Source organism: Sminthopsis crassicaudata, chromosome 1, assembly GCF_048593235.1.
Source record: "Sminthopsis crassicaudata isolate SCR6 chromosome 1, ASM4859323v1, whole genome shotgun sequence".
Taxonomy (NCBI): Eukaryota; Metazoa; Chordata; class Mammalia; order Dasyuromorphia; family Dasyuridae; genus Sminthopsis; species Sminthopsis crassicaudata.
The window spans coordinates 516,778,875-516,788,812 of NC_133617.1; the positions used below are offsets into that span (position 1 = coordinate 516,778,875).

A 9,938-nucleotide genomic window follows, 5' to 3' on the forward strand; every position below is an offset into this window, starting at 1 on the left:
GCCATCTACACCAAGAGAGAGGACTGTGGGAATTGAGTGTGGTTCACAACATAGCATTTTCACTCTTTTTATTGTTGTTTGACTGCATTTTATTTTGCTTCTCTTTTTTTTCATGTGTGGTACAATAATTACATAAATATTTATTCATATATTGGATTTAACATATATTTCTACCATGTTTAACATCTATTGGACTATCTGCCATCTAGGGGAGGGTATGGAGAAAAAGGGGAAAATTGAAGCACAGGGTTTTGCAAGGGCTAATGTTGAAGAATTGTCCATGCATATGTTTTGAAAAATAAAAAGCTTTAATTAAAAAAAAATGTGATCCTTGCCTGCCACAGGAAATAGGCCAGGCCAGGATTAAATAATTTTGGGGGCAACTTTTCTAACCACTTCCTCATGTCAGAAGGTGAGCAGTATAGCCCTCAGGTATCCAGGGCTGCTGTATCCCACTGCTAACCTTATAGCCTGTTTTACCTGTTTACAGGATTGTGACTACAGCTCCCAGTGTATCCACACCTACTGTTTCATCACTTCCTGTCACCATAAGATTTCAAGATAAGTAAAAATTGTAAAAATGACATAGGCAATATCTTTTGATTCATGCATAAATTGGATTTAAGTGAGACAGAGTTGCACAAAGTCATTGGCTTCACTTTTTCTTCTAGAGTCATCACAGTCCAGTGGCAGGACAGAATCCTGATGGCTCAAGATTCAGTGGATGACCTTGTTGTCTTCAATGTCTCATTAAGCTTTTAAGCACTCCACAGTGTCCTCATGGCCATTGGAACAAATTATTCTCACCTGCCCATTCCACTGATGAGAACTAGATAAGGGATACCTAAATGAAATTAGGATTAATTGAGGTCTAGTGGCAGGTTTGGGGTATAGGGAATCAAAGAAAGCTCCTCTGCAATCCCTTTGGATTTGGCACAAAGATACAGAGTTAAATGAGGTTTAGTAGTGGTGCAAGAGTCCTCTGTAAAGGAATTTACTGACCTGAAAACCTAGATTGATAAAAGAGGTTTATTGTGGGGTTTGGAAATAAAGTTTAGTTAGTAAAATTGAGGGTAGAGATAAAAGGCACAGGAACCACAGGTCCAGTGGGCAGAAATCCTTGACATGGCTAGCATAAGGATGCCATGTTTGGGATCTCTGCAAAGAGTGGACTCTAGTTTAGCCCTTTTTATAATAGGGGGGCTTTAAACCATCTGAAGGGCTCATGGGTGAAGTCCCAGGTTAGCTTCCTGCTTGAGCTTTAGCCAGGGTTAGAATTTGAATAGAATTCAATGGGTTTTTAGATAAGGAGGAAACTGTTTGTGCTTGGGGTGGGGCAGAGTCCCTGAGCAGAATCCAAGGAGATCTTAAGAGTTTTGGAGTTTCCTCATCATTTCCCCCCTTGAGCAGTTAAAACTCAGATTCATTTAAGAGAAAAAAAAAGACTTGGGGCCATGTCCCTTATTGAGGCAGGGTTGAAGATTTTCTCCAAGGATCTTCAGAGTAGCGGGGTCCCCTTTTCATTTTCCCCCCTCAAGCAGTCACCTCTAGATGCATGTGGGAAAAGGGGCAGTGATCTCCTCTTAACTTCTTCGAGCTGACAAGGATTGTAGAAATTTGGGGGTTCATGCCAGAAGGTGATACATGAGGCATGGAGGATGGCAGCAGGGTATCTAAGGGGTGTCCCAGTCAGTTGTCCTATGTTCTCCAGGCTGAAGGGCAGCTGAGAATCCAAAGTTTGAAGCCTAGAGAAAACAGATCTCAGGAGCAGATTAAAAGTGGGATGTCATCCAGGATAGAGATGGTGACATTTGGGAATGGGAAATGCATCAGGTCCCCTCTGTGAGCTGCTTGTAGAATGCTGATGGCCCATCTAACTATTAAAGGGGAGTAGGAGAAAATGCTGAGAACTAAAGATTATAGTCCATAGTCCAGGAAATCTAATTTCTCTCAGGGTTGGCATTAAGGGGTGTGGACTGAGAAGTCAGGGGTGGCAGCAGGCCTGGATATCTAGTGGATTTAATAATCCACTGCTCTTTTTGTGAGGTAGAGTCTGGGGATGGGCACATCCCTGCTTGTGAGATAAGAATGCAGTTTAAGCTCTTGGAAATCTTTTAACTGTACTTCTTTTCTTTAAAATAATAGGGGGTTGGTTCCTCAATCTTACCAGAAAAATAAGAAAAGATCCTTAACTTTCCCTCCTAGTTTCCCCACTCTTTATGGGGTTGGGTGGAAGGAGTCAGAGGGAGTGCACAATATCAGCGATGCACACTCAGCTTACCAGCCCCTGAGGTGTTCAGACTGTCTTGGGATAAAAAGCAAACAGGCAGGAGCGGTCAGCTGGAGTGATGACATAATCAGGGGGAGGCACCTCAGACATGGGAAAGGCATCTTGATAAAACATTCTGATTACTTGGGATGGGAGAGGCATTCTGATATTCTAAACATAAGTTCTTTTACACTTATCAGGTATTCTGATAAGGAGGCTGGGGAGGTTTGGCAGAATTGAGAAGCAGGGAAACTGAGGCAGGGCTGAGTCAGGATAATTAGGGAAACTGAGCCAGGACAATAAGCCAAATAAACCAGACTAAAACTAGAAAAATGCAAGGACTTATAGAAAGGATTAGTTTTTCCCTGATAACCCCAGAATTATTAGCATCAAACAGCATTCCTCATTTAGGGTGACACACAGGCCTCCCTGTTCAAGTACTCTGCAGTTGGAGAGCATCTCAGCCACAAATGGACAGTCTGAGGTCTGTGGTCATTTTCGCATTATATTCAGCCTCTAGTGAGTAGCAGTGCTCAAGGCAGTTCTGCTGCCCTAGGAGGGGCACCCCACGTCTGTCAGGGGCTCCAAAAGAGGGAAAAAGTGGGGCCTGGAGTAGCTCCACCCGTCCCTTCTCTCTGGAACAGGAGCTGCTAGTAAGGGACAGATTTCTGAGCAAATTATTTAGTTAGACCAAGACAGACCACCCCAAACTATTAGAGTCCTGATATCAAAATGCTGAAATAGTAATTAAAGAACTGGGGTAACAGGAGGGGAGAAACAGATCAGAGAGACTGCCATTCCTAGGACAGGTGTCTGATTTCTGGTTGTTTCTAAAGAATAATCCCAAAAACTGAATATGGGATTTCAAAGTTAAAACATAACCCATCAAATCATAGTCCAGTAAATTTTAAGCAAAGAGTAAAATAATTTCCAATTCAATCTAAACTAATGAAATAGGGAGTAGGGCAGAAGTGCCTAAGAAAATACATCAGGAAGGGAGCGTTAGTCCCGGGAGCTGAGGACGCCACGGTTGCTGTGGCGCCTCAGACTCATGAGGAGCCAGAAGCTTGCAGATGGGGTGCGCTTTTCAGCACGACTAAGGAGAAAAAACTGCCCAGCAACCAGAGCTTCCTCAGCTCAAGAAGTTGATGTTTCCAAAGCTATAAAAACTGTAAGTTTGGCTTCATCACACAAAGCAACTGAGAGACGTACTTCCAAGATATTCAAGTATGAAAAAGATGATTTCATTAAGTGAGAGTTACAAGGACTAACAAGCAAAAAGGAAAAAATTTCTTTGCTTGTAAACAGCATCAGAAACCTCAAGTGAGAATGAGCCTTTGGAGTGTGCTGAGCATAAAGCATTGCCACCAAGTAATGAAGCTAATACTTCCAAGATTTGTGAACAGCAAATAGAGAGGAATGAGAATGGTCTTTCTCATGGCCATTCCAGATGTGTGGGTAATAGTTGCTCAGCAAAGACTGAAAATGACTTGGTCTTCCCCACATATAAAGAAAATCTGGTAGAGGAAGACGTGTGTAAGCATGGTGTTTTGCTGCTCGGGGAGGCTGGATCAGAGGCAGCAGATCCCCAGAAGACGTCATCCCACATAGACAATAGCATCTTTTTAGATGAAGATAGCAATCAACCAATGCCTGTGAATTGATTCTTTGGAAATGTCGACCTCATGCAAGATCTCTCACCAGTTTCTCCACCTTATCTTTCAATGAGCAGACGGGAATTCAGAAAAATGCACTTCAGAGCCAAAGATGATGATGATGATGATGATGATGATGCAGAAATGTAGATATTTAATAAAACATCATAAAATTATATCTATTTTTTATACATTAAAGACAGTTACCAATGTCAGACTATTATAAATGATTCTAATTGCCACATGTCAGTATGAATATAAAATCTATCCCCATGGGAACGTTCTAGCTTATAAAGTAAGCTAGGGTAATTTTCCTACTCCTAGTTGATAAATTTCTAAAGTCACCATGGGAAACTCATTGAGATGAACTTGCAGATTACAAAACTATTTTTTTCTTTTGGGAGATAATTGGGCAGGGAATTTTGCATTGCTTTCTTCTTAATTCTGACAGCTTCACTACCTGAGACAACTATACCTTCTAATAAAGTAGGTATATTAATTTTATAATTATGCTTTGAGTAAGTTCAGGTGGGGCAAAGAGAGAGTGGCACATTTAAATATTAAAAATGGCATCTAAAATTTGTTTTTACAATGTATAAGCAAGCTTTTGTTCTACCACCAATTCAGGTCATTTGAATATCCTTACAGGTTACCTGATAAATTCACCTGAGTGTGAATTTTATACTTTGGTTGTTTCCATATACATAAAGACTAGTGATGTTATAAAGACTATAGATGTTTTAAGTTACATTTGCAAAGGAATTATCTAATACTAGAATGGAAGACTTTCAACTATTATATTTTAAAATGTGTTAATTTTGTTCCTGAGTGGACAGTATTATTCCTTCCAGAAATATTTGACCCAATGGAGAGAGCAATTACTTGACTAAAGACCAAGCACTTAATTCTTTCTTAAAGGATTTGACTAGTGTTAGGCTCTTCCACCCATTAAAACACCTCAGACAAGGAGATTGCAATAAAAGTAGATCTCTATTTAAACGGAAACAACTCCATTTACTTTTCAAAGTGGAGGAGATTTTTTTTTTCATTATCATCCAATATATCTTTCTATAAGTTGTTACAAGTAAAAAAATAGTAAATAATGTTGAATATACTCTTAATTATTTCCCAAACTTCATTTGTAGAGTAGTTTCTAATAAATTAAAATAAAAGACATTTTTCAGCTTCATTTCATATGCAGTTCAAAATATTTGCCCTCATTGACTTATTTTTTCCCCAGCAGCCAGATTCTTTTTAATTTAATTATTTTCCCATTAGGAGATGTGACCTTCACTTACTCCAAATAATTCTGTGATTTATTGGTCAATAAGCTACAATACATTTAATAACTTGGATATGTTGCTTATAATCCATTCATGTTATGAAAGCTTGGGAAAATAATTTACAGTTTGAGATTACTGTATGTACTTTGACTATTAATCATAACACCTCTTGCTGGTAGTAATTGAGTTGCCTCAAAATTTTAGAATTTTGTGTTTGCTCTATTAGGAGAGACCACTTAGCCTTGTCCAGGGAGTAGCAGCTGGGTAGAGACATCTCCAAGCTCACCCCAATCCAATGACCTTTCTCCTTGTGGCTACAGCCTGATCATTACAGACTCGATTGTATTTTAACAGTGGAATGGGAGAAGGGTTCAAACACAAATTCACCTTAGTTTCTCTGGTTATCTTCCCAGAACAGATCAAAGAGAGTGATTGGCTGGGATTCCAGAGAGGGTTGGGGTTGGCTGTGTGTGTCTCCTTGGTGGTGAAATCAAGGAGAGCAGTTTTCTCGTCCAGAGTTCCAGATTTCCTAGTCCTGCTATCCCTAAAAATAGAGTGTGACAAAAAGAGTATTTTTTGCCTGAAATGCGAGTAGTCTCCACGGGAGAATTTTGCCCGGTCTGGGTGCCCACTATGTTTAGAGATAGGATGAGACAAAAGAAGGAATGCAGATATTCTTCCTAGAAGAATAATACTGCATGAACAGCTCAAAACCTAGATTGGTTCTGAAAAGGTTAAGGTTATCTAGTTTTCGAGTATTTTCATCAGGGAATCAAATGATGAGAATTAGATAAGGGGTACCTAAATGAAATTAGGCAGGTTTGGGGTACAGGGAGTCAAATAGAGCTCCTCTGCAATCCCTTTGGATTCGGCAAAAAGATACAGAGTTAAATGAGGTCTAGTAGGGTTCAAGAGCCCTCTGTAAAGGAATTTACAGACCTGAAAACCTAGATTGATAATTGTGGGGTTTGGAAGTAAAGTTTAGTTAGTAAAGTTAGTTAGTAAAGTTGAGGGTAGAGATAAAAAGGCACAGGAACCACAGGTCCAGTAGGCAGAAATCCTTGACACGGCCGGCATAAGGATGCCATGTTTGGGATCCAGTTTAGCCCTTTTTATAATGGGGGGCTTCAGATCATCTGAAGGGGCCTGTGGGTGAAGTCCAAGGTTGGCTTCCTGCTTGAGCTTTAGCCAGGGTTAGAATTTGAATAGAATTCAATGGGTTTTTAGATAAGGAGGAGACTGTTTGTGCTTGGGGTGGGGCAGAGTCCCTGAGGCACAGTCCAAGGAGATTTTAAGAGTTTTGGGATTTCCTTATCACCACCAGAGAAAGTTTTCACATGCTTAGGACAGACACCCTCTAACTCAATAACAGACATGAGAGTGTAAGAAATGAGATTTTGCCATCATGGTTATTTTGCTTACATAGGTGTTTTTGAAGAAGGATAATAGCCCAAGAAATGTAATAAGAAGGGGGAGTTTGCCTCTTGGACAAGAAAGGTTTGGGAGAATAGAGACATAAGCATGAGCTCAAAGAATCAACGGGAGAATTGTTCTGGTGGTATTTTGTTTAAAATTGGTTATATTACATACCTTATAAAGGAGAATTGTAACCTGGAGAAGATCCTAACCAATCAGAGAAGTAGAGCTAACTAAACCTCTTAAAAAGGCTTGTCCTAAACTCTTTAGGCATGTTCCCATTCTATGAAATTGAGATACACCCATTTTTTCGAGAATGTAAAATAAATCTTTCCTGAATTCATCAGTGAATCTTGTTTCTTACAAGGGTTTAGCTCATCTACCAAAATGGTTTTCTAGGGTGTGTCCACTGCATAAGTTACTTCTTGAGCTATAGGTGAGAGAAAGGTGGATTAAGCAGATATCAAAGATAAAAAACAAAAAAATTAAAACTTTAAGCTGATAGAATAAACATCTCTATAGTCTGGTCTCTCCTATGCCCTACTTCCCCAATTGTGGAGCTATTATCCTGATTCATCAGGTCTTTGATTATACAAATCAAGAGAATGGGTTTCAGGTGACAACTTCAGTACCTTCTTATTTTGTTACCAGTTTAAAAAAATAAATAAATTAGAAAAACATTCTCCTTCCTCCTAATACTAACAAAAGAGTCAGATTTAAAAGTGTCTAATTAAAGTAAATAATAGTACTTGTGAGAGTGGGAGGGCTTACTCAGTGTTCTGACTTGAGGGACTTAGAAGCATTTGTTTCACCTCAACAACAACAACAAAAAAATCTCCCAAAGGCCAACAATAAAGTCTTCAGTAGACCTCAAAGTCATTCCTTTGTGCTAAAATATTATAACTGTTAAAATAAACATATCCCTGGGAGAGTTAACAAATGTAGGTATTATCACTCATTAACACTGAATGGGAAACAAGGTATCAAATTGCTTTTCAGTAAGAGCAAAAACCAGATCTCCTATTTGAACAGAGCTTCCTATAGGAAAATTTGACTACATCTACGCCCTTTCTCCTACTTAACAATTTTGTTTAAAGCATCACCCTAACTCCAAATCTTCATTCTAATAATAATAAAAAAAAAAAAAAGACAGGCAGTTTTTGTTGTTCAGTCACGTCCAACTTTTTGTGACCCCATTTGGGGGTTTTCTTGGCAAAGATACAAGAATAATTTTCCATTTCCTTATCCAGATCACCTTACAGATGAGAAAACTGAGACAAACAGGGTGAAGTGACTTGCTCTGGGTCACACAACTAGTAAGTATCTGAGCTCAGGAATGAATCTTGATGAATCTTCCTGACTTCTGGTGAGGTAATCTAGCCACTATGCCAGCTCTCTGCCCCAAATTCAAACTTTACAATTTTGCTTAAAGTTTCACCTAATGTTCTTTCTAATAAAAAAGAAAGGCACAGATTATTTAATCTTTAGAGATTTAGAAACGAAAAGAACTTTAGAGATCTTTTACTATAGATTTCAGGGGAACTGCAAACTTGGTTGGAGAAATTATATATTTATTTTCAGTTTCATCTTTTCATCTTCATCATTCATCTTCATCAAAATCAATAACATCAAACTTACTGTTTCCTTAAATTATGAATGAAAATATCACCATTCTGAGAAGGGGTTCAAAAATTTCATTAGATTGTCAAAAGTGTACATAACACAAAAATGTTAATCTTACTGATGAGAATGTATATGACATTGTTTAGAGAACTTAAAATATTTCCCCAGGATCATTGAGCCAATAAATAAGAGATCAAGACACTGATCTTCAGTCAAATTCAAAAATAAAAATTTGGAATACCTGCTATATATTAGGTGGACCTAGTTTGATATGACACCAAAAAAGAAATAAGAACATTTAGAAGGCTAGGATGAGTAGAGAATATGTTCTAGGCATGAAGGACAGCCAGCATAAGAACTATCATCCAGCCAAACTGGCATTCTCTCTGCTCCTCAAAAAGGGCACAGCATAATCTACCCCTGCCATTTGCACTAGCTGTCTCCAATTCTTAAAATGTACTCTTTTCTTCATCTTTACCTCATAGAATTCATCACTTCTTTCAAGATGCATATCAAGCACCATTTTCTTAACCTCTTTGAAAATCTTGGGTGGCCCCACTTTGATATATCCAGTCAAAAATCTGAGTTATATCAAATCCCTGAAGTTAAATTTCTTCTATAAATCTGTTCATGGCTCACATCCTCTTTGCTGAATCCCTTTTGGGGTTATAGCCTGCCACAGCACTCTGCTGTGTGGTGTCTTTCCCCTCCTACCTCTCTCATATCACATGACCTCTCTTCTCTTGTCCCCATACCATGAAATCCCTTTTGGTTGCTAACTATTGCTCTTCTAACTTTATTTCATATTTACCATTCATGATGTTTAGTATATTTCTTCATTTTGTCTGTACCTCTTCTCCTAAATAAACTTACCTTTTATCAAAGAGGGGTGGCCATTGAGAATTCTTCACATTACCAAACCCCGACATTTGGTGCCTACATCAATCTCATCATTTGGTGCTGAACCCCACATACATCATTTGGAATTAGAAATTACTCTCCTAAATCACATCACTCTGTAATATTATAGAGGGTTAAGCTATGTACACAAATAACTATAACACAAGGCAGAATAGTATTCATACTTCAAGAGAGGTACAAACTAAATACTATTTAGTTTCAGAGGAGCTGGTCAGCATCCCCCTAAAGAAGTTTCATGGTGGAGAGGCATCTGAGTTTGCATTTTGAAAGAAAAATAAGGGGCAGCTAGGTGGCTCAGTGGATAGAGCACCAGCCTTGAATTCAGGAGGACCTGAGTTCAAATGTGGTCTCAGACACTTAACACTTCCTAGCTGTGTGACCCTGGGCAAGTCACTTAACCCTGGCCTCAGGGGAAAAAAAAAGAAAGATAAGTAGGATTTCCCCTGATGATGATCAATGAAGGGATAAAGGAGTAGTGAACAATGTTACAGGGCTAGAAAACCTGCAGAAAATAGTCCTGGTCCAGAATTGTTAGGCCAGAGTATAGAGTATCAGTATGGTCTTAAAAGGAATTTGCTTATAAGCTAGATTAGCTAATAACTTGATTATGAATTGCCCAGAAATTCTGTCTCAGGGGTTTTTCATTCATCACAGGTACGGCACAACAAAGATCCAACAACAAAGTTAAAAGTAACACTATGTCTCTCTCTTGGCCCTCTGGCCCTAAACTGGCCACAGGAATCTGTAATTAAGTGATGTGGTCAGGGATTC

General features: G+C 38.8%; 1 pseudogene; it reads left to right on the forward strand.

Annotated features, from left to right (window-relative positions):
- The first annotated feature begins 3,320 nt into the window (after window positions 1-3,320).
- LOC141555141 (UPF0688 protein C1orf174 pseudogene) lies at window positions 3,321-4,074 on the forward strand (annotated as a pseudogene).
- The last annotated feature ends 5,864 nt before the right edge of the window (window positions 4,075-9,938 follow it).